The sequence below is a fragment of the Phyllostomus discolor genome, chromosome 5 (assembly GCF_004126475.2).
Source record: "Phyllostomus discolor isolate MPI-MPIP mPhyDis1 chromosome 5, mPhyDis1.pri.v3, whole genome shotgun sequence".
NCBI classification, from domain to species: Eukaryota; Metazoa; Chordata; class Mammalia; order Chiroptera; family Phyllostomidae; genus Phyllostomus; species Phyllostomus discolor.
This window is the reverse complement of record NC_040907.2, coordinates 63995659-64020724: the sequence shown is the minus strand read 5'-3', so window position 1 is coordinate 64020724 and position 25066 is coordinate 63995659. Positions and strand designations below refer to the sequence as shown.

Below are 25066 nucleotides of genomic sequence, written 5' to 3'. Positions count from 1 at the left end.
CTTAGGATTCATATGTTAAAGGCAATCACATCTGGCTTTACAGATTCCCTGTTCTACTTTACAACAGCCAGGTTCAGGAAGTTCCCAAGCTACAATAATGTGTTTCCAAACTGCCTTTGCTAGTAAGCTGTTTGGAACTTGGAACAATTTTTTCCAGCAAAAGTAGTCTCTGACTGGTGTTTGTAGTTCCCAGTCCGGCCCATAACAACTTACTCACATACTACATACACATTTGTTGAGTCAAGTGTTTGCCGAGTGCTGGTGGTTGAGAATTTTTTCTGTTCACCAGGTTGCCCTTCAGCATCGCATGCTATTTGAGTTGAGCTGTTCACTCCCCTGACCTTGGTCTCATATGTCATCTGCGAGGTTTTTGCTTGTTCTGGTAAACATGATCTTTCTGTGGTACCAGCTTTGCATGTTGTAGTCCTCTGTACACAGTTCATCTGTAAGGCACCACGGTCATCTTCTCAACACCCAGATGAGGCAGCAGTAACTGTCCACATTGATCAAAATTTAGGTTTGAGCTATGAAGGTTTGAGCACACCAGGTTGTCGTGACCTATGGGATGAAGTCCATTGCATAAGGAATAAAACATTATTAAAACATGGTCTTCAGAGAGAGCAGGATTTTTTTGGTCATAGAGGCCAGGCCATCATTCAGGTTGTTTCCTGGAATAAGGTTCCTAGCTGGCATACAAAAGTTGAGTGAATGAATGAACAACAAAGGGTTACAGGCAGTCATTCTGGCACATGTGCTCAGTGTTTCCTACCGTTTTGAAGCATGAGGACTTCACAGCACAGCATTTCCCTTCTGCGTGGCCACCAGGCCCAACTTTGAGCATGTCTGTGACCTCATTCTGCTGTGCAGAGTTCAGAGAGAACAAAACTTTCATGACATTGTTTTATTTTACATCTTTCTCCTTTGCCAAAGGTGGGTCAGTGGAGGCTTTATATTTCAGCTTTGAAAAACTACCCCAGGAGGCCAAGAAGCCTCTCATAATTTTAAATATTTTTTGTTTCCTGTTTCAATCAAAAGGTGCCTAGGAAAGGTCCCAGGCCAGATATACGTGACCATCCTTGGACTCTGGGGCCGCCTGCACCCTCAGGCAGCTTTGGGTTCAAATTTTACAACAAACGTTTGTCTTGGCAGTGAGCCTGCTTCCCACAGGGGTTAGGGGTGGACGGGCGTGGGCTGCACTTCCCTGCAGCCTCTTCAAACGAATTTGAGGGAGAAGGACAGCGCTTAGTACAGAACTCCCAGGTATGGTTCTGTAAGACCTGTAGATGCTAGGGTCCTTTAGCTGGCTCTTCATCCTCCTTCAGGCGGGCCACCCAACCTGAGGGCCAGTCCCAGGCAGGAGAGCATCTGCAGAAGAACCCAACCGTGGCGCTCCGGTGGGGGGCGCTCTCCCGTGGGAACAGTCCGACGCCTTGGGTAGGGCCGGGCAGGGCGGGGCAGGGCGGTGGCGCGGCCCCTCCGCCCCCTCAGCTCCACCCCTCGCTCTGTCAAACTTTCCCTGGACTCCGGACGCGTCGCTGCGGCTACTGGAGAGGAGGCGCGCCGCCGCCACCCACCGAGTCCTCCGCTCCTCGCGCCCGGCGGGAACTGGGCACCTTGTCGCCCCGTCGCTCAGGGCCCGAGGGCATGCGGCAGCCGCAGGGGCCCCGGCTCCCGGGCTCGGCGGCGCTGGCAATCTTGAGCGGTGAGTGGAGCGCCAGGCACCCGGAGGGTTCCCGGGGCCGCAGCCGCCCGGGGCGCGCGTGGGGAGGCCGTCACGCTGGGGCCTCCGCAGAGTCCAGCTTTTCGGAGTTGCCTGACGTCTAGCCCCTAGCCCAGACCCACTCCAATCACCTGGGACAGGACACTCCCGGCGGAGTGTAGAGCACCTTGCCCTTTCCCACTTTTTCTAGAGGGTTGAAAAGCTATCGGATGCCAAAACCGCTTTGGGTCCGCCCCTGCTCGGGGCTGGTGAGCTGAGCGCGGAGAGCGCAGCGAGGCTCTGCTCTGCTTTTGCACAGGTGCTTCTTTTCCAAACTCTGTCTTACTGCCGTCGATGGGAAAAACAAGTTTTCCTGCGAAGCCCAGGGATGTAACCTGTACTCGTGGTACGATGGTGTGTCTCGCAACAGTACGAACCATGCAAAGCATCTAAAAATTCGGGGAATAATTATTATTGACTAGTAACACTGTTGGGAGGTTGTGCTTTTTGAGTAAGTGAAGGTCCCCGTGGCAGACAACAGTGCTTTGTTCTGTAGCATTGTTACTTTATTGCTTTCCCTCAGCAGGCTGCGACTACCCAAAATTGCTCAGAAATTTCTCATGCATGTAACTTGAGGAGTGACTGTGTGACTGTGAGTATTGGAAACAATTTAACCTTACTAGGGTAATCATTAAAATGGCCCTCCAAAATATTTGTAGGTCAGTTTTTAAGTGAGTACCTAATTTTCACGATATGGCCCCCCTCCTACGATTTGTTGCCGTGGTTACAACACATTTACCTCCTCACCCTTGCCGCCCAGCATATATTACCTGGTGTGGGAATGTTACTTTAGAAGCTAAGGGATGCCTAGCTTCTCACCATTCCTACTTGTTTTTGTTTTTGTTTTTTTGTAAGTTGGAGAGTAAAGTAAATGTTCACCACAAACAGATGGGCCCTTTATAAGTAGGTTATTATTCCATGCACTGCACTGCATTTCATCAGTGCATGAACTTCTGTGTTGCTGGATTTTCAATAGTTACTCTCCCCGCTTCCCATGAAACACTGGATCCCCTTCTGTGTGGTCTGAGTCCAGTGAGGAGAATTTTCCTCCCGCCATCCCCGCCCCCACAGAAGTGATACAGTTAGAAACATACAACCTTGGCTCTGTTCACCTCCTTGTCTAAACAAACTGGGCTATTCTAAAAAGATCAGCAAGCACTCCCTGCCAGTGAGGCTTATGCATCTGAGATAAGCTTCCAGAGTTGTCTTTTGTGCCTTGACTGTGGGACCCAGTGTCAGGACCATGGTGTCTGGACATCTGACCACCTGGACTTAACTTGCATTGATGGTCACTGCCACATAACTGGAAAAATAGATCATTTGGGTACATTTTTCTGGTTTTATATATTTTTGTCTTTAGAATTAAAAACTATGTAACTTTGCTTTAACTACAAATGACACACTCTCTTTTCTAAATCTGACAAATGCGTAAAGTCATGCTTACCAGACTTTTCGGTCAGATCTGTTTAGGTATCTGGCTGTTTTACAAGATGTGTGCTAGAACAGATCTCTATGTTTTCTATGAATGAAGACTGAAATTACAGCACTAAAATATATGATAATAGTGTTTTGTGTATGTTCATCAGAACCTGTTTGAGAGTCTACAACATGTTCATTCTCTCCTTTTTCTAAAACACGCACACACTCAGGAACAAATGGGTGCACAGCACTGTAGGCACACACTCTCAGAGTCATGTCCACATGCCCGAGGCTGGCTGCTTCTCCCAGGTTTTCCATCTTCCTGCTGAGGAGCAGAAATCCGCTATAACTTCAGCCCAACCTCTTATTTCTTTGGGCTGGGGCAAGGGGAATCACTGTAACTCAAGTGGGAATTACTATAGCTTAAATTACCCATTAGTTATTCTCCTGGGAGTATACATTAGTTCAAATGCTTTCTGGCCTGTGATTATACCTAACAGGGTGGTTAAGTCTGATTGCAAGCTTCTAAATGGCAGAGCCCAGGCCCAAGGCATTACAAATGGGGTATGAAGAGAAGAGTGGAGCTTTGCAGTCAGACCGGCCTTTGTTCCAGGCCAGGCTTTGTGACCTCGGGTACATTGCTTCGCCTTGCTAAGCCTTCATTTCCTGGTTCTGCAAAAATGTAGTTTATATCCACCTCCCAAGATTAAAAGAGAAAAGCACTTAGTATGGTCTCTGATGGACAGGAAGTGCTCCTTAAATGCTGGTTGCCTTCTCTTCTAGATAAACACTGAAGTATTGACATTTCTGGAAGCATGGGTGCAAGTGTACATCATTCCAGCAACAAGATAGATCCCCAGGCTGTAGGTGACTTCGAGAAGTTCTGCACACTTTCCTTACTTGCTTCCTCCTTCCCAGCTATGGTCCTTTTGCTCTTTTCCTCCATCATCCCTCTGGCAGCTACTGAGCCACTTCCTGTCTGGCCTTGCTGATCCTTTGTCCCTCATATTGGATTCTGTGTGCGTGTGAAGGAGTCCTCTGGAACTTTGTCCTGCAGCAGATGGAAAGCCCTGGGGTCTGTGCTTTTATAATGCTGGGTTAGAGAGGTGGTTGGAGGACAGGTTCTAATCCCAGTCCCACTTCTGTGAGTTCTCGTGACCTTGAATAAATCATTTGTCATCCTCCAATCAGTTCTCTCATTTACACAATGGGGGTGATAATTCCTTTTCTACCTATCTGCGTGGGCTGTTCTTGGGTCCCAATAAGTCACGTATGAGAAAAAGCTTTCTACCCTGTGAGGGCCATACAGGCATTAACATTAAAGACGCAGGACCTGCAGGTGGAGGACACCCCGGCAGGCTTGTGGGGTGGTAGGACTTCCGTGTGGGTGCCGGGTGTGCTTAAGTGTACATGGCTGCAGTCCTCTGGTGTCGAAGGAGACATCAAGGAGGAAATTCTGCCAAGGGTTCAGAAACTGCTCTATGGTGAATACAAGAGGAAGATATATATCAGGACTCAGATTATCTAATACTGTGTAATCGAAGACACAGGGCAAAGTTCCGAAGAAGCTTTATTTCCTTCTTAGAATTACCTGTACTGTCTGCTCATCTCAGTTCTTCAGGGACAAAAACCAAGAGCTAGCCAACCAGTTGATATGTCTGAGGAGAGTGGCGATGACAGTGCTCAGACTTTGAGGTGGGAAGCCCTGTGCGGGGGAGGGGGGTGGGGGGCCTGTCCCGTGCCTCTGGCTGACTTGGGCCTCTGCGGTTCACTCTGCAAAACACTAAACTGACTCAAGGCATTTCCCCTCTCAAACAGTTAAACTAATTATTTCATTTGATCCAAAAGACACGTGTTGCTGTCTGCCTGACCTGCCTGGTGAGCCAGGTGAGTAGGAGCCAGTGAGAGGAAGGTTCTGATTTCCTGGGTTGTCCCCACCACCTCTTCACTCCCCAGGCTGATGTCCTCCTCCTCACTCCCCCTTACCAGGCCTCTGCAGTGCCTGGCCCCCAGCTCCTGTCCTGTCTGCCTGCTGCCTTGAACACCTCCCTTACCTGTGACCCAGTACTATCCGGGCCCCATGGACCTTGCCTCCTCTCAGATGTGAATCGTTCACACACCTCAGGCTGGGCCAGGCTGAATGTCACTCTGGAAATCAGCCCGCCCAGTATAGCCTGCCTTACCCCTTCCAAATGATGTTTGTCAGCCCCCCTAGCTCCTCATCAACTAGTCCTATGCCTTCATTGTTCCTGGGACATTAGGTGGCAGTTTTTACTTGCCTTGGCCTTTACTCAGCCGTATGCAAATTCAGTGGTATCATCAAGGGATGGCTTGGCAGGTGGCAGGGCTAGGTTGGAGGGCACTTTAGTCCTTCCATAAACTGTATCAGTGTGCCCAAAGGCCCTCCCAGCATGAGGTCTGCATAAAAGCACTGTGCTTGCTTTGTTACTGCAGCTCGGAGGCAGCCCCCTGGGGTCCGAGCCTTCCCCTCAGAGTGCCCTGGAACCCCTCCTCTGCAGGGATTCTGGAGCTGCCCCAAGGGATCAGGTATAGAAAATCACTGTATCATTTGCCTCCTTGCCCTGGTTGATTTTTAATGGGTCAATTCTTTGAATGGGGGCTTTTCCCCCTGCTTGGACTAAACTGTAGCATGGATCTAACAAAGGGAAAATAAGTATAATCATTTTCTATCTCTCCATGGCATTTAGATTTGTCAGCATTTGCCAAAGAAACAGAACCAATAGAATATGTGTGTTATTTATGTATAGCTATATTAAATATATTACATATGTTATTTGTATATAAATATATTATATATAGAGAGAGAAAGAAAGAGAGGAAGAGAGAGAGAGATTGATTCATTATAGAAATTTGCTCTTGAGATCATGGAGGCCAAGAATTCCCACAATCTGCCATCTGCAAGCTGGAGAACCAGGGGAGCTGATGGTGTAGTTTAGTCTGAGTCTGAAGGCCTGGGAACCAGGAGCACAGGTGTCCAAGGGCAGGAGAAGACCTATGTTGCAGCTCAAGCAATGTGGCAAATTTGCCCTTCTACCTTTTTGTTCTACTCAGGCCCTCAGTGTATCACAGGAGGCCACCCACATGGGTGAGGGTGCTCTTCTCTACTCAGTCTGCTGATTCAATTACTAATCTCTTCCTTGAACACCCTGAGGCACACCCAGGTAATGTCCTACCTGCTGTCTGGGCATCCCTTAACCCAGTCAAGTTGGCACATACAATTAATCACTGCATGACTAAATCAGGACATTGAACCTATGGTACCACACTACCATCCAATCCACAGAGCCCATTCATATCTCATCAGTTGTCCCCCCAGATGCCTTTTTCCCTGTCTGGCCTGGGCCCATGTTAAGTTTGTCATGTCTGTTCCAGAGCAGTTCCTCAGACTGTCCCTGTTCCTAAAGTCCCTGCAGTTGTGCAGGTCTTAGCTCACAGCTCTTGCAGCTGTAGGATGACTCAGCCTGAACTTAGCAGGTATTTCTTCAGAACCAGACTCATGCCATGTGTTCTTGGCAGGAATACGTACTCTGCTCTTCTCAGCATGTAACACTAGAGGGTCCAGAGTACCAACCTGTCACACCACTGGAGTATTGGCCTCGGTTGCCTGGCTGTGTTGGTGTCTGCCAGATCGTCTCACCTGAAACTCACCATTTCCCCCCTGGAAATGTATACCAATAAATGTGTAGGAAAGTATTCCAAGGTTATGCTAATAGCCTGCTCCTCATTAAACCTCTCTCTACAGCCTTATCATATTGATGACTTATGTCTGAATCAGCCACCTCTCTGAAGGCCGCCAAAGAGTGATTCTTTATTTCCATCACTCCTGCATTTGTTAATTGGCATTCACTCTAAGGAAGAACTTTTTTCCTCTCATTTATTTATTAATTTATATTAGGAAATATTTGTGGATTTCCTTCGTATTCAAAATGTTGACATCTGTTACTGTCACTGTTTATTTTGATGGTCACATGGTCCTCATTTTGGCCCACGGAAGTCCCTTCAAGCTGGCCCTTTGACATCCTGTATCCTTTTGACATTGCTCTCCTTCCCTGAGCACTTTAAACAATTTCTGGCACTACAGAATATTCCAGATTTATCTCGTACTTTCCCTGACTTAGTAATTCCTCTCTTTTGGTAGAGAATGGTATTTAGAAACCAAGATATGGGAGATTGATGGGCCCATTGTTACTGGGGTGCCATTGCTTTAGGTCTTTGAGAGAACAGAGCTAGGAAATAGAAATATTTATAAATTTTTCTACATGAGGCCATGTATTATAAAATCATTCATTCATATGAATAGTGTACCTCCAATTTCAGCCCAACACCCAGGGATCTTTCAGTTCTTTCCCTGTTATGTCTTTGTACATGTCTTCTCTGGAAATTGGAAACTTGATCTCATTACCTTTAATACTTGTACCTATTTGCTCAAAGTAGCCCACCCCCCAACAACAAAGGCCATTCTGCCTCCTCCGTGTCCACCTCCCTTCCCACTTCCTCTTGTCCTGGGCTGCTTGGCTGCCAGCACCTGTGTTTGTCAGCTTCACTTTCAGGCTCCTGTCCCTCCAGCTCATTGCTCTATGTGGCTTCCCAACCAAGTTGTCCAAGGCTCTGTGCAATCCCCCAAACTCCCTCCCATCACATTGCATTCTCAGCCCTGTGCTTATGCCTCAGTTCCGGGAAGGGAAGGAAAAAGAAAGCAAAGGAAGAGAGAAGATAGGAATGAAAAAGGAAGCAAAGATAGAAGTAGTATATACATTTTTATTTATTTAATTTTTAAAAAAGATTTTATTTATTTATTTTTAGAGAGGGAGAGAAACATCAATGTGTGGTTATCTCTCACACACCCCCTACTGGGGACTTGGCCTGCAACCCCAGCATGTGCCCTAACTGGGAATTGAACCAGCGACCCTTTGGTTCGCAGGCCAGCACTCAGTCCACTGAACCATACCAGCGAGGGCAGTATATACATTTTTAAATTGCCCTCCCCAAAAGTGGTATCAATTTTTATGCTCACCAGCATGGTCCGAGAGTGCCATTTTCCCTACACCTTTGCCAACACTGAATTTTATCCTCCTGTTTAAATGTGGTCAGTCTGAGCACACTTCACTTTTGTTTCTTACTGCCGGTGCCATTCTCACCCCTGTGTTACATTTCCTTCTGTGTCTCACTGTACCCTGTCCATCAGGGTTTCTCAGCCTTGGCACTGCTGACATCAGGCTGGACAGTTTTTTGTTGTGGGCTGTCCTGCGCATTGTAGCATGTATAGCGACATTGTTGGCTGTTACCCACAGTGTGCCAGTAGTTCCCTCGGTCATGTGTATCTCAGATATCTCCAGATATTGAGAGATGTCCCTGGGGAAAGTGGAGGGTTAGCCCTGGCCAAATATGCACTGATGTAGATTATGAGCTTCCCGAGTGCATTTTACATCTTCACACATGTTTTTGTATGCCTGGCCTTCCCCTGCATGTAATGAACAGTGGGAAAATGTCACCTGGACAGGAAAGACAGGAATCAGTGGTTGGGTAGAATCCGCGGTCACGGGCCCAATGGATCTTGCCCATGACATGGATGCAGCTGTCCCCGTATGCCAAATCCACGAACATCCAACAGAGGGAAAGGGACAGCAAGGTCAGCAAGGATTGCTACCAGGTCATTACTAGTTTTTCTCTGTTAATTTCCAGTCTAATTTCTTATAGGCAGATAAGTTTGATGGGAAAAGTAGCATGCTTAAGGAGAAGGTGTTTCTTAAATTACATCATTCTACATATTAGAGGTAAACCATTTGCTTTCTCCTCTGAGTTTTCTCTAAAACAGGCAAACTGACTAATCATTGCCATTTTCTATCATGTACTTAGAGTTTTATTCTGTCATTTTTATTTGATTATGTGAACTTTCCCCCCATAAACTCTAAGTAGAGTTGTCATAAATTCTAAGTAGAGATACATTTACAAATTTTTATTGACATTTACCATAATCATATTGTATTTCTTCTAGAATCAGTAAATGTTTGTAAGAGGCATTAATATTGTTATAGAGGACAAATCTGCATATTTCACTCTCAGGGGAAAATAGAATTAACCACTGAAAAAAGGCCACAGTGGTCAGTGTGGTGACAATATCCCTGGGCCAGCACAATGCCAGCTGGCCGGAGTGAATTAGTCTCTCTGAGGGCTGGTTTTCTTCTCTGGAAACAGAGAAGGCTGCCCTGCCCATCTCACCGTGGGAGCCAACGGAAAACAAGGTGTGAACTCACTCTGGAAGTCATGCAGTGGTATGTCAGCGAAAATATGTTGGTGGATTACTCTAAGATCCACATGGAGTGAGAGGTCTAGAGGAAGTATAATAATAGAATCAGAAGGTTAGACACGAGGCTTTCAACTCAGCAAGCTTACCTCCTTGTACACATTTATTTCGTCCAGGACTAAAGTTTTTTGGTAGCGGTGAGAAACACCAGCTGATGAGTCTGGACAGGGTGGTGGAGGAGAGAAGGCCTTGGCTTCGGGGTGGTTATGCCAGGGACCCACCCAGCCTGAGGGAGGGTGTTTCCCATTTTGGTCTCCCCTCCCTGGTGATCTCTGTTGGGACCCTCTCTCCCCTGCCTCTTGGGAACAGGCTTGCTCTTTTGCTTAGCCGACTTGCCTGACTCCTCTGGACCCCGAACTGAGCCGAGGGCTTTACGCTGGCTATATCCTTCCTTTTGTCCCAGTAACCAATAAATTAGAGTTTGTCTCCCTTTGGCAACAGGGAAAATTGAGTCTCAAAGAGTTTAAGTAACTTTCCTCAAGCCCACTGACAAATAGCAGTAAAGAAATTAAAAGTACACGACAGAAGCTATGCTAAGCACCTTATTTAAATCTCCCAACCGTCTTAGTAAAAGATTCTTTTGCGATCCCATTTTATAGGTGAGGAAACTGGGGCACAGAGGTTAACTGACCCGCTAGTGAGCAAGGCTCCAGACTCAGGCCCGCCGCCTTCAGAGGCCGCGCTCTTTGCATGTGGCTATCTACCAGTACTTCCCCCAAAACCATTTGCTGAAGAGACTGTCTTTTCTCTGTTGTGTATTCCCAGCCCTATTATTGAAGATCATTTAACTGTATCAGCAAGGGTTTATTCCTGGGCTGTCTATTCTGTTTCATTGGTCTATATATCTCTCTTTATGCCAGTACCACATTGTTTTTATTACTGTAGCTTTGTAATAATATCTTTTAAAATCAGGAAGTCTGAGGGCTTCAAACTTGTTCTTTCTCAAAATTGCTTTGGCCCTTTGGGATCCTTTGTGATTCCATATAAATTTTAAGATTTTTTTCTATTTCTGTAAAAAATTTTGAGTTATTTAACTTTCTTGGGAAGTATCGTCTACCATTTATTAGGCATCTTGCTAAGCACTTTATAAACATAAATTTAATCCTTTCAACAATGCTTTATGGTAGGTGTAGTAATTATGCCATTTTCAGAGAGGAAGAAAAAGCTCTGGCTGGATCAGCAGGGGGCCAGGTTAGAGTCATTGCTGAAAGCGATGAACCTGCATCTGACTCAGATCCAGACGATGCCACAGCACAGCGTCTGCTCCTTTCCCCTCACTGCCCCGCCCCTCCGTATGTGTCACCGGCCACCATGTGTTCCTTGAAAGGGTCGAGTTTACTAGAACGCCATAGGTCTGGCCTTCCCTTCTCTAATCTCTGTTCTTAATACCCATGCTAAAATGTTTGTTATTCCTTTATTCTGACTGAGAAGCATCATTATACACTGGAGGAAAAGAAGTAAGAACCCCACCCCCCAAAACAAAAACACAAACACAAAACAGCTCTCATTCAGGAGAATGGGAGATAGATGCATAGCAGCCACAGGTGCCTGAGAATGAAGAATCCCTGCTGAGCCAGAGCGCTCCAGGCCTCTCTGCCCTGGCCTTGAAGTCAGCTTTGTGTCCTTAGGGAGCGGCTTCCCAGGGGCCCTGACTTTGTGTCCCCTGGGAAGCTCTTGTTCATTCATTACCCTTTGTGGCAGGATCTGAAATCCATATCAGAAAGTGTGTGCTTCTTAGGGGAGAATAAACACGGGCCTTTCCAAGCCCAGCTGTGGCTTCCATGGCAACATAATTCCATAAAAAGGTCACAGGCTTCTTATGGGTCTGTTCGCATCTAGTCCATCCCACGTGCCAGTTACCACATCCAAATTCTGTTTCTGGCCCAATGTGCCTTATTTCCCACCTTCTGTGCTGGCCTCCCTCTTCCCTTCCTCACTGGCCTCTGCCTTGAGGTGCTATAAAACACAGACTTGGTCGAGGAGCTGCAGCCTTTCTCCTGTGTTCACTGAAGGTCTGTGTCCTTTTGGACCACGGCATCGTCTTATCAAGAGGTCTTTGAGAGGCTGTCAGTGATGATACTGTTTGCTGCTCTTTGGAGCTCCACAAGCAGTTAGCTTCCCTAATCTTCCAAGGCACCCTCTTTCTGCATGCTGTTTATTCTTTTCCACTTTTGTGACAAACTTACAAACAGTTCTGGCCTGAGCTCATCTCTTCCTTGTAAGCCTTGCTAATGCTGCGCTGAGCAGCTGCCACACACTCACATTCTGTTTCTTCCCAACACCTTCACCTGGAGCCACAGTCTTCTTAGGCAAAGACGCCCCAAAACAGTGACTCAAAGAAAACAAGAACAAAAGTTTATTCTTTTCTTGTTCACAGTTCTGAGATAAGTCGTTCAGGTTTGAAGGGTTTCTCACCTCTTATTTTTCTATCATCTGTGAGGGCCTTGCTTCCAAGCTTGCATTGTTTAAAGACTGGTTTTTTTATGTTCAGTGTGCCAAAGACCAGCACTTCTGGTTTATACCCGAGGGTCATCCACTTGTATTTTACAGCAATGTCCAGGCACTGTAAATGTTTGTAAGTGTGTACTCACAGTTTCTGTACTCGTGCCCTCACTGATGGAAACTAGTCCGTGCAACGCTTTGAGTCATACTTCTGGGACTTCGCCTGGTCGGAGTGATTGCGCCGGGTCACAGGCTGTGTTCCAGCTTGCAGGAAGACAAAAGAGCGCGGCGCAGCCCACACTCAGTGCTTCTGGGTCAGCCCTGAAGTGGCACGCTTCACTTACGCTCACCTCTGGCTGGGGAGAACTTAGTCACATGGCCACCCTGGCTGCAAAGTCTGGAAAATAGAGTTTATTACTCTATAAAAAAAAGGAAATGCAATTTAGCAGTCTCTTCCATAGAACGTAAGGCTAAATAGTGACACAAAAAGTTATCACAAGAGAAGTTGCAGGGCATTATACGACTATTCACAAGCTAGAGGAGGTGCTGAGGTCCGTGTCTCACCACACAGCAGGATTTCTTAGGAAATGGAGTCTGGGGTCCTGCTGGCCCTTTTACTCAGCCTGAGGCCCAGAGGCTGGTTGTGTGGTGAGGTTGACAAGGGGAACTTCGCATGAAAAGAGACTGAGAGCCCTTATCAGGTGGAAGTCCAGGAACCACATACCCTGGTTTGGAACTGAGGTAGAAGCCACAAGAGTGCTGGGCAGGAGCATCTCCGAAGGCTGCAGCATGACAGTAGTTAGGTCCTGGGGGGGGGCATCAGGGAGGGGAGCCCCAACATTGTACCCTGCACCTAAACAAAGCACCAAGAAGAGGGAGAACTGACCAGTGTGAGTGAGATGAAGCCTCGCCAGTTCCAAACCCCTTCGCCAGCTGGTGAATGCTGTACTACACACAACTAGTGAGACCTGCGGCCCGCACCATTTTAGCCTCCTGCATTAAAAACCTGGTGTTTAAACTTGAAACTTTGTTCCTTATTGTGGCTTCATGATCTCTAACAGCAGACTTGGAAGGAGGTTGAGAATTCTCACCTGCATGCCTGCTACCCTTATGGTGACTTTTATCTTGTTTAACTGGAATTTGGGAGCTTAGCATGAGAGAGAGAGAGAGAGAGAGGACATGAGAGGTGCCAGGGCTTGAGGTAATTATTTGGGAGACATCACATAGAGGAAATAATGTAAGCAATAGTAGAAGAAAATTTAAAGGGGAAAAAAAGAGAGGGCTGAGAAGTGAGTCTAGGATGTATACACGTCAAAGCTGATGGAAGAACAGGAGACAGAAGTAAATGCTGAGCACAGTGGGACCAGGTCCAGGAGAGGGTAGTCACAAAGCCTTGGAAGGGGACTTTCAAGAGGGGAATAACTACTTATCAATTTCCACAGTGAAACCAAAGGAAAAGGACTGGAAACACGATTTGGGGAGTTATTCAATCAAACTTTATTTCTTGGCGATTACAAGCCAGTTTTTGTGTTTGTGCTTCAAAGAACAGGGAGACAGATGGATACCAGTTCTGCTCTCAGTAGATTTAGAAGTGAGGTTAAGACAAATATTTAATAAAGTATGTTGAATACCGTAGGAGAGTTTCCAAGAATTTTATCAGCCAAGTTTCTTGAAAGAATAGCCTATACTTTCTTTCTACTTCCATATCACCAAAGCATTACTCAATATAGTGTGATCAGGTTCCCATCTCCTCTCCTTCCAACCAGTGAACTGAAACTAACCAACAGGAGAACAAAGCGTTTGTTGTGCATCAACTGTGTGCCCCCGTGTTGGGCACTGGGTGCACAGACCTGCCTGCTTCCAGCAGGAGTTCACAGTGTGGAGGCAAAGGCTGACTCTGAGGCAGAGAATGCTTCTACAGTGCAAATCAGAGGATTTCCCCTTCCCCCCCATGGCTGAAAGAGAGTCTGAGTCTGGTATATTAAAAGACACTTTAGGAGAATCAGTAGATGCATGTATGAAAGTTCCAATTGTATAGGTTTGTATAGGTTCCAGATTGCCTCTGACGTTTGTATTCATATCAGAAGAGCAGAGGTGAAGAACACTAGAATAAAATGAGGCTGTGGATGGAATAGGGATGAGCTTACTCCTGAGCACTCCTCCCCTGCCCCAAGCTTTTTTGTCTACTCAGGGATTAAGTCAGGCTCAAGCCCCTGGGTTTAAAGACCTATTGCATCTATAGCATCTCCAACAGGGCTGCAGACTGCAGAGCTTCTGAGAGAGCAGCACTCACCTGGCATCCCTCATGGCTAGCCATGCCACGGGAAATGCCACTCGGGAGGATGTAACAGTGGTACCCACCAAGATGCAGCTCTTGTAGCTATGTTCATGTTGCTTTTGCCTCACATGAGGCTGCAGTGCCCCCTTGGCTCAGGCTGTCATTACCCTCCTCCTTGCCCTCTTCACAGGTCTGCTAAGGAGAAGTCTAATGCTTTTTTTTCTGCAGTGTCTTGTTTCAATCCTGATTAATCCTTAGGCCCAAATTAACACTTACATCCATGTTATGTATTTCTGTGGTACACGAGATTAAGAACACAGAGAGAGTGGGAACTGATCCTGGATTGCACTGGACCTCTGAGCTGGACTGCACTGTGCAGGGATCTGCTGGAATCCAGTGCAGTCGGCTTTGTTTTATGTAACCCCGGCAACTGTGGGTAAGTTGCTCCTTTATCAAAGCCCCGTGTGTATAGAAATTTACTAGGGTGCAGGTCTGTGTAAGGGGGCATGGAGGGCATCAAGAATTGTGCTGCTGGTCCATGCCCAAAGCTTATTCCCCTTTCCTTCTCTGAGAGTCATTACGTTTATAACCAGAAAATGTTATGTGTGTTAGATCTTATTAGAAGATTTAAGAAGCTCCATAACATATTAAAACCTTGCAAATAGCACTTTCTATTGTATTCCAATGTGCTGTAAATGACATCTATATTACTCAGAGTCCCACAGGAAACCAATGATCCAGTCCAACTGGTACTTGGAGTGGGGGATGGTCACTTGGAGGGCAGAGTTCATGCAAACCAACAAGAGAGGTGTAGCTGCAGTGCCTCAGAGGTAGAAACAGCAAAAAGCAGTCAGTGCCCCTCAACCTGAAAGATGAGGGAGGGAGAGGACAAGTGGCCTGATGGGGGCCAACCCAGCCAACCTACAGTGACCAGGCAGGGAGGGAGCAGGGGAAATAATTTTCTCAGTCTCCTCCCTCCTCCAGATGGCTTGCCTCTCATGGTACCTGTCATTGGTAGGAGCTGGAAGGCGAGGGAGCCTGTTGATGCTGTCTCCCTGTGTAAAGACCAGACGCAGGAGGCTGGCGAGTGGAGCTGGAGGGGCCAACAATGGGATCAGACACAGCATTCAAATGTCTTTTACATGCATCGCCATAACCTGGCTGTCTTTACACAGATGTGCTATTTTACCACCAGTCTGGCCTGGGCTGGGAGAGTGAGGCAAGATGGTAGGGCGGGCTCTGAGCCTCAGGCATTGATGATGAACCTGCTTCCTGACCAGTGTGGAATTCCTGCCAGACCACGCCTGGTATTTCAATAGCACTGCGCTCCTTGCCAGCCTCCGAAGCCTTGATTAAAACAACTATTTTCCACTCTGGCCACATGCTTTGAAAACATGATTTTCCTTGCTATATAGAGTTTCAAGTTTCAGTCAGGCACTAACCTGGGCCAGCGTGGTGCCCAAAGCATGGAGGAATCACTACAGGTCACTGCTGACCTGCTGCTGGTAATGGGAGCGATTATTTGGAGCAAACCATGTAGAAAAGACCCTTGAACAGTGTCAGAACTGCAGGCAGAGGGTGGGGGCATGTAATGGAGTACTTGACGGAATGCAGTACCACAGTTAGATTAGGACAAACAGTTTGGACGAACATTTTGTCTGTTGTCAATTTTACAACATAAAGAAATCCAATTTCCTTCTCATGGGAAGTCATTTACTACGAGCAAGCACTTTGAAATTTCTCAAAATATAGTTTTCACTGAGTGACAATGTTCTTTGAGTTTTGGCATTTTTTCCTCCTTCAAAGCTACTGACATGATTACACAACAGTCTAAGGATCATTTCCTGTATAACAGAACATACGCAGTTATGTTATTTATACATATTATTAATTTTGAGCATTTTGGTTAGCATTTTACTTTTAAGAGGGTCAAAGGACAAAATATATCTGATGAGTTAGATGAGATTAAAATTGTATAATTAGGGTGGTGAACACACAATACAGTATACAGATGATATATGATAGAACTGTATACCCGAAACCTGTGTGATTTTTGTAACAGTGTCACCCCAATAAATTCAATAAAAAAGTTAAAAAATTGTGCACTAGAGAAAGTAAACACAATGAAAGATTTACATTATATTTGGATAAACTAAGCCAAGAATTACCAATCCATATAAAATCTGGGTCTCACCTCTTTTATTTGGTTTAGTTCTATATGTTTTCAGGTTTTCTTTCCTGTTTAGTCAAGAGGTTTAAAATAGTCCTCAGTCATCAGTGAGATCCCGGGAATAATAAACTTGATTGTAGTTGTTTATTAAACAAGTCCTAGGGTAGAAGCTGCGTGTGCACACCACGGCCTCCTGCAAGCCCGCCCGCTCAGCCGGAGGAGAAAACAAAGCGGTGGACCCGGCTGACACACCACAGGCCATCCTCCCTACCTACACGGCTCAGAAATGGGCATCGGCCCGGTAACCTGTTGACTCCGCTCAGCTCAGGCTGCAGCTTTCCCGTGTGCCACCACCTCCGAGCTGAAGGTGACTTGCGGCACGGAAGTGTCTCCATCCCTCAGCACAGCCGCTCATGCCGCCTGCCTGTGGGCTGTGTCTTCACCACCCAGGAGAGGCGCTGAGTGTACTGTGGGACCTGTTTCTACAGAGAGAACGGAGGGCCAAATCAGACCAATTTAGTGTGCCCGAGATTACCATAAATTCTTAAGAAACAGTAACAAAAGTTCAGTACGTGTGAGTTCAGCTCTCTTAAATGATCTAGTGCAGGGGTATCCAATCTTTTGGTGTCTCTGGGCCACCCTGGAAGAAGAAGAGTTGTCTGGGGCCAAACATTAAATACACAAACACTAACGAAAACTGATGACCGAAAAAAGGGTTTCAAGTAAATGTACAATTTTGTTCTGGGCTGCATTCATAGCCATCCTGGGCCCCATGAGGCCCTCAGGCCATGGGTTGGACACCCCTGATAGTGTAGTAAGGTAAGGTAACAGGGTTGTGATAGGCCTGCACTTAACAGGCATCCCCAAAGTGAACATATGCGCTTTCCCTAGTAGTATCAGAGGCTTACAATGCTCTAATTACAGACAATATCCTCTTAAATGGAATCTCAAACAGATTGCTACTCCTCTGTGTATTTTACCATAGCAGAGAGTAAAGGAACTGCTCATGAAACATATGGACTTTATTTATTTTTAAATTACTGCAGTATAGTAGAGTTGATAATATCCTCTCCCCTCGTCTTTAAAAAAAATTAAAAATGATTTGTAGAACAGTTTTATATTTACAGGATAATTGAGCAAATAGTATAGAGCTCCCACATTATACCACCACTTCTGCACACAATTTTCCCTATTATTAACATCTTAATTAATGTACATTTGTTACAATTAATGAGCCAATATGGACATATTATTATTGACTTATATCCACACCTTATTCATATTTCCTTAGTTTTTACCTCATGTCCCTTTTCTGTTCCAGGATCTAGGACACACATCATTTTTAGTTGTTTTGTCTCTTCAGCTCCCTCTTACCTATGACAGTATCTCAGATTTTCCTTGTTTTGGGTGACTGGATGGTTTTTGAATCCTGATCAGGAATTTTATAGACTGTGTCCCAGTAGGGCTGTGTCTGAGGTTTTTCTCATGATCAGGCTGGGGTTGTGGGTTTGGGGAGGAAGGAAACGCAGTGAAGTGCCATTCCTAACACATTTTGTTAAGATCACAGACGAGCAGCATGACTCATCCCAGCTGATGACCTTGATCTTCATGCTTGTCAAGTTTCTCCACTGAAAAGTGACTCTCCCCTCCCTCACCTTTTCACACTGTCCTTCTTGGGAGGAAGTTGCTGTGCACAGAGGATAGCTGAGGAGTGGGAGTTGCAGTCCCCTCCTCTAGGGTGCAAGAGCTACATTTATTTGTATTTCTTCTGCATCTGAGGTTTGCCTTTCCCTTCTCATTTATTATTTATTCAGTCATTTACTTACATTAGTATGAACTCTTGGATGTTTATTTTATATTTTGGGTTATACTGCTTCGATTTTCTTGCTCAGTTGTTTTAATTTTGGCCATCGAGTTCCCTCTCTTTTGAAATTTTGTTCCAAAGAGGAGCTATAGTTTCTGATGTCTGTACTGATGAGGGAGAAGTCTCATTGTGGCACTGCCCTTCAGACCACCCCGTCTTGTTTGCTCTGATGAAGCTGCTGTTCAAGGGTGGCAAACAGCCCCCACCCCACCCCACCTCTCAGCCAGCAGGGCTTGGAGCCAAGTCTCTAGAGGGAAATGAAAGAGTTATGAGACCCAAATTAGAAAGTATGCAGAAGAAGAAAGTAATAATGCTCCATGTGGGTAAACGGTTAGGGTGCATGCGGGCACATGTGCACAAGGACACTTCATTGAATTCTCCACTTAACAAGTGCTCACTGAGTGTCCGCTGCATGCTGGGCAGCATTCCAGGTACAGGGGATGCACCATATCAACACAAGGTCCCCGACATCCTCAGCGCATGGGGAGATGGACTGTCACCCCAAGTAGACAGCATCAGGTGGTGAGAAATGCTCTGAGGAAATATGAAGTGCTAAAGGGCAAGAGTGCAGCAGGGCGGGGCAAGGTGCTCTTTCAGATAGTGGCAGGGCAGGGATCGCTGATGAAGTGGTGTTTGAGCAGGAATGAGGTGGAGATATGAGCTTTTCGAGTTTCTGGGGACGAGGCTTCTGGGAAGAGGAAACGATAAGTTTGAAGGCCCTGAAATTAATGACTAAAATGAACCTGAAGGGTCATATGTGGGTTTAAATCTCCCATGCTATCCTGATTTTGCCATTAACGTGAATTATTAAAAAGAATTCAGTGAGCAAACGTGATTGCTTTTATGCTGGAGCGATCTCTTTCCTGTTGTGAGCGTACCAACTCACCTAACCCCATGTGACTGGGGTTTCCAGAAAGGAGAGGACTGTATTTCATCTGAGGACTGTAGGGAAAGAAAATATGCACAGCTCCAAGGGACCCTGTTAGGGCTCCGCCTGATTCTTCCTCCCAGGAAGAGAAGACTGTTGAGAGCCAGCTGAAAGGCTGGCAGCAACTTGTCTCATCCGATGGAGCTAGAAATAAAAGCTGCTTGAGTGGTTTTCAAATGTCTTAATTTTCATAATTGTTTCCACATTATGGGTTGGCTGGACATTTTTTTAGAGCATCAAGTTTGGGAGAGTCTAAATGAAAGCTTTGCTCATGAAGTTTTCATTTGGATTCCACATATAGACTTTCTAAACCGTCATTTTATGAAGGCTTAAATTACTGAAGTTTGAAGTTGTGGTAATAGCTCCAAAGTTTAACATCTTTTGTTTTTGGGTCAAAACTACTCAAGTCCTCTATACTTTTAGTAGTATACTTAAAAGTATACTTTATACTTTTAGTATAAAAGAAAAAAAAACCAGCTTGGAATTTGGCAGAATTAAAGTTTAATGATGTTAAAATTGTCTTGATATTGACCATATTGTGTGGCCTATTAGCATAAAATTTGAAAATATATTTTCAGAAAAGTGTGTTTTCTGTGCTTCTTAGGGCTATTAAAACAAAACAAAACAAACAAAAACCTCAAAGACTACTTAGAATACCCATTTTTTTCATATAGTGCAAGAGAGTCTTTGAGTGTCATGTGATTGGGTCCTTGTACTTTGATGATGCTGTAGCTAGTTATCTGAAGCGTGACACTTGGTCTGTCCGGTGTTCCTTTGTCTGTGGAAGGCAGTGTGGTGCTGTGGAGAAGCACGGGGCCCAGGAGTGCAGCTGCGTGAGTGGAACCCAGGGTCTTCCACTCACTAGTCATGCGGCCTCAGGAAAGGGTACTTCAGCTCCCTCATCTGCGAAATGGCTGTGATACCACGAGCACCCGCATCATTGCGGGAGGATTCAGTGAGATGAACTGTGTAAAAGGCTCGTCTGGCACTGGGCACAGAGTAACCAAATATTAGCAATTAAAAAATACAGTGGTAGCCCTGGCTGGTGTAGCTCAGTAGATTGAGCATGGGCTGCGAACCAAAGTGTCGCAGGTTCGATTCCCAGTCAGGGTACGTTCCTGGGTTGCAGGCCATGACCCCCAGCAGCCACACATTGATGTTTCTCTCTCTCTCTCTCTCTCTCTTTGTCTCTCCCTTCCCTCTCTAGAAATAAATAAATAAAATCTTATTTAAAAAAATACAGTGGTAATTCATAATGAAGTAGAGATAGTAAGTAATCCAACAACACATAAGGAACAAGTGAAGGAGTTCTCTAATTGGCATAGTTAGTAGGTGATGTGTAAGTCAGCAAAAGCATTTAATTGAACCTTTTCATTTTAGTGGGGGAAGAGATACTGAAGAGAGAGACTCATTCATTCCTTCCACAAATAGGAGCATAATAGGCATGGTGCCAACTCTGCCAGAGCAAGACTGGTCCAGTGTGGGGGGCGGACATAAATGCATAAACACGAGAAAACGTAAATGGATGGTAGTTGCTCTGATGAAGATACAGCAGGGCTTTCTGATAGTGAGAGCTGTGAGGTTACCTTTTTTCTCCTCCCTTTTACCACCATGGGCTTGTTCTCTATATCTATGGGTTTGTTTCTGTTTTGTTTGGTTTATTTGTTTTGTGTTTTTAGATTCCACATATAAGTAAAATCATGTAGTAACTGTATTTCTCTATCTGACTTATTTCACATAGCATGATGTTCTCCAGGTCCACCCATGTCGTTGCAGGTGGTACGATTTCATTCTTTTTTGTTGCTGAATGATATTCCATTGTATATATAGGGTGGGGCAAAAGTAGGCTTACAGTTGTTTGTATAGAAAATAATATATAATCAATATATACTAATACAAGAATCAACTGTGTTTTGCACACTCAGAACTGTAAACCTACCCCCCCACCTCATAGATACCACATCTGTATTCGTTCTCTGTTGATGGATATCTAGGTTGTTTCCTTATCTTGGCTGCTATTAGCAAAGTTGCAGTGAACATAAGGGTGCATATATCACTGCAAATTAGTGCTTTTTTTCCTTTGAATAAATGTCCAGAAGTTGAATTGCTAGATTGTATGAGGGCTTTATGTTAAATTTTTTGAGGAATCTCCATACTGTTTTCCACAGTGGCTATACCCATTTATAGCCCCACCAACATCGTGTGAGGGTACCCTTTTCTCCACATCCTCACCAGCACTTGATTTTTATTGAGTTATTGATGGTAGCCATTCTGACAGATGTGAGGTGATATCTCATTATGGTTTTAATTTCCCTGATGGTTAGTGATGTCAAACATCATTTCATATGTCTGTTGGCCATCTGTATGTTCTCTTTGGAGAAATATCTATGCAGAGCCTCTGCCCATTTTTTTTTATTTCCATTGCTTGGGTTTTTTAGTATAAAGTTATATGAATTCCTTACATATTTTGGTTATTAATCCCAAATATATATATATATATATCTAATAGATATATATCTATTTTTCTTTGCTATATATCTAATAGATATATCTAATAGATATATATCATTTGCAAATATGTTCTCTCATTTTGTAGGTTGTCTTTTTGTTTTGTTTATGGTTTCCTGCACTGTACAAAACTTTTAGTTTGATATAGTCCCATTTATTTAATTTTTCTTTTTTTGACCTTGCCTGAGGAGACATATCCAAAAAGATATTGCTAAGAGAAATGTCAGGGTTTACTGTCTATATTTTTTCTTCTAGTTTTCTAGCTTTGAGTGCGGGGGGTTACTTGGGATTGGTCAGAGGAGGTATCTCTGTGAAGGCCTTGTTCAGGCCAGGATCACAGACTCATATTTCAAGGTTTGAGAGGAGTCAAGAGATGATAAATCCGATCATTTGTTACAAGCTCATCAAAGGATTTGGTCATTTCCAGTTAAGAAATATGATGATCTGTAGTTAATAGGCACTGGGGACTGGTAACAACTTTGGCAGTATATGGCAGAAGAAAAAAATCAAAAGTACTAACTTGCAAAACTTCCAGCTATTCCTTTTTGGAGCTCTGGGTGGTTGCGTTAGGAAGTGTTTCAGAGGGGAGCTGGGGAGAACGGTGTGCCGATTTGGTTCGTTGTCAGCATGTAAGGGTGCATGGTTACTTGAAGCTTTAAGCAGAAAACCATTTTATTTTCATTTTCACTGAAAAATTACAGTGTGCGTAGCTAGTCAGGGTAGTAATGAGGACTGTAAGCGACTCCTTGAGGCTTTTCCTTTGAACGTCACTTTTGGTGCTGCAGACTGCAGTTGTCAAAGGAAAGTACAGCACACGAAGAGGAATATATGCCCCCGAGACAGAATTTGTAAAGTAGCATTTAAAAGCCTACTTATTTATTATGGAAAATGTGGAACAGAAAAACCTGGAAAGCATTTTTTTTAATGAGCCATAATTCCATCATTCTTAATATTATACTTTGAGATTTTTTCTTATCTTTTTTCTGTATCTTTAAAAAAGTCAAGACACTATACATATTTATGTGTCTATGTATATATGTGTATATATAATTATTTGTAATTAAAATAATGGTATATGCTTTCTCTCATATTACCATAACTTTATAGTAAGTATGATTTATTTCGTGATCTTTGAAATTTTTTTTTAAATTTTATTTTAATCATTAGAGTAAGTATGATTTTAAATGGCTGCATCTAGCCTGCATAATATTTTTTACCAATTTCCTATATGAACTTTTTTTTGCTCTTACTGTCTGTTTCACCCAAAAGTGTGAAAGGTGCCCAGAAAGGTGCTTGGCAGAGGTTCGGGCTGTTCCTGGTTTCCCTACCTTTTAAGACAAAACTCCTTCTCAGCCTCAGGACAATTTTTGTTAAAATAGGTCTAAGAATGTGCCATTTTAATTTTAATGGGGGAAAGTTGAACTTGAAGATTTTTGAAGTAAAAGTCATTGGGGTTTTTGGGATATCATACAATTACAAATTCAACCAAATTTATGGATCAAAACTAAAATGCTAAGACTCCTTTAAAAGGAAGTTAGGAAATTCTAAAGGGGTTTTTTTTGGTAGTATTATAATTCCATCATTTTTCTTACATATTAATCTTCATATTGCTGATAAATTAAAGATAATATAATTTTAAATTAGAAATGTGTTTCTCTTAGGTATCTACAGCATATAGCAAAATAAAACATTGTTTTTCAATAGGGAAAGGACACATTAACTGCATCATTAAAATTTTTCATGTGGTTCTTTGATTTTTTTCTCTTGAATTTCTATATATTTCAACATTATTGAAAGCTGAATATTTTCCTTGGACATTTAAATTGAATTTTACTAGATTAGTATCTTTTACTCAACTCCTATGCTGCTAGTAGGACTATAAATACAATCTGTCTCAAGGGCAGTTTGATAATATGTATCAGAAATCATTAAACAAGTTTACACCCTTTACTTCATCAACTTGAAATCTTTGGATTAGTTTTAAGGAAATAATTGGTCAAGTATATAGAGATTAGTGCACAAGAATGTAGCCTTGCTTATAAAAGCAAAATACTGGAAACAATCTAAGTGTCCAGCATTCAGGGATCGGTTAAATAAAGTGTGGTACATTCAGACACTGGAATATTAAGAAACTATTAAATATATATCTATCAAATATATGATCAAATATATCTATACTGTTAATTTGGGAAGTTATCACAATAAAGTGTAGATATATTGGCCTGTTGCATGGAGTTACCTGATATTGGCAACTAAATATTGGTGAATGTCTGCAGAAGAGAGTAACTTTTGTTTTGTCCTTATTAAAATCGAGTCCCCCTGCCTCCTAATTGAAAGGCACTGGAACTATTTGTCTCTTGAGACCACGCTCAGTTGGTTATTTAAGCATGTAAAGTGGTATTCTTACCTTCCATTTGCTATGGCAGAGAGGTATGTGTCTACTTCACTTAACAGTATCATTTTATCATTAAAATGTAAATTAAAAGGAAGACTGCCTAAGATACATTTCTGTTTTGTACTACTTCAAATTGATATCCGATACGCTTATCCTGATTCTGCATGTGGTATTGGATTACAGAATTTGTAAGAACCTTAAAAGCTGTTCAGCTTTTGCTGTTAGAGCTACCTCATTCCCAGCAGTGAATGCCCAGGATCTGAGCCTCCTGGATCTCCAGCAGATAAATTGCAGCCTCATTCCATGTGATGGAGCCCATGGTTATCCTCCCCAGAAGCTAGATTCCCTGGCTTTCAGCCCGTCTCCTTTGATAGGATTTTTCGGGGCTATACCCAGGCCCTTGCGAGGCAGAGCACCTGGTCTACCCACCAAGCGCAGGTGGATGGGCAATCTCAGAGCCTCTGCCCAGCCTGTCCTTGGCCAGAATCCCTCACTTTTGGGGTCCAAGAGGTCTCATCCTGAGATTAGTATCTTCCCTGTCTGCCTGATAGCCCAATTTGGGGTCTGCTTTCAGACGTGTGTCCTAAGGACTGGCCCTCACTTGGCAGGTATGTTCTCATGTCCTTGGACATCTGCCCGAACTCCAGATCTCTGTTGCCAAGGGGAGGCCTGCCCTTCTACCACCTGCTGTGTTGAGGAGAGCCCAGGAAGGAAATGAACCCAAAGTGATTGAGTTGGAAAATCCAGCAAACAAATTCCCATTGGTACAATTTGGATTAGGAGAATAAGAAAGGAATTTTGAAAAAGGTCAGGAAGGAGCATTGACACCAGTCTCCAGCCCTGCACCCCATGCTTAACCAGTGATTGTTGTCATTGTAGCTTGAAATTAAAAGATGGCAAAAGGAATCAGAGTGATGGAAAACTGATCTCGTAGGGAAGCCATTTGGTCATGTGAAAAGTAACCCAGCACCTGTTATC

General features: G+C 44.1%; 1 protein-coding gene across 1 annotated transcript in view; it reads left to right on the top strand.

Moving 5' to 3' along the window:
* The first annotated feature begins 1515 nt into the window (after positions 1-1515).
* LPAR3 (lysophosphatidic acid receptor 3) overlaps positions 1516-25066 on the top strand; it is a 72141-nt gene continuing 48590 nt past the window's right edge. Inside the window, exon 1 of the mRNA XM_028513026.2 lies at positions 1516-1702. The gene's annotated coding sequence lies outside the window, so the exon portion shown is untranslated. The remainder of the gene's footprint in view (positions 1703-25066) is intronic.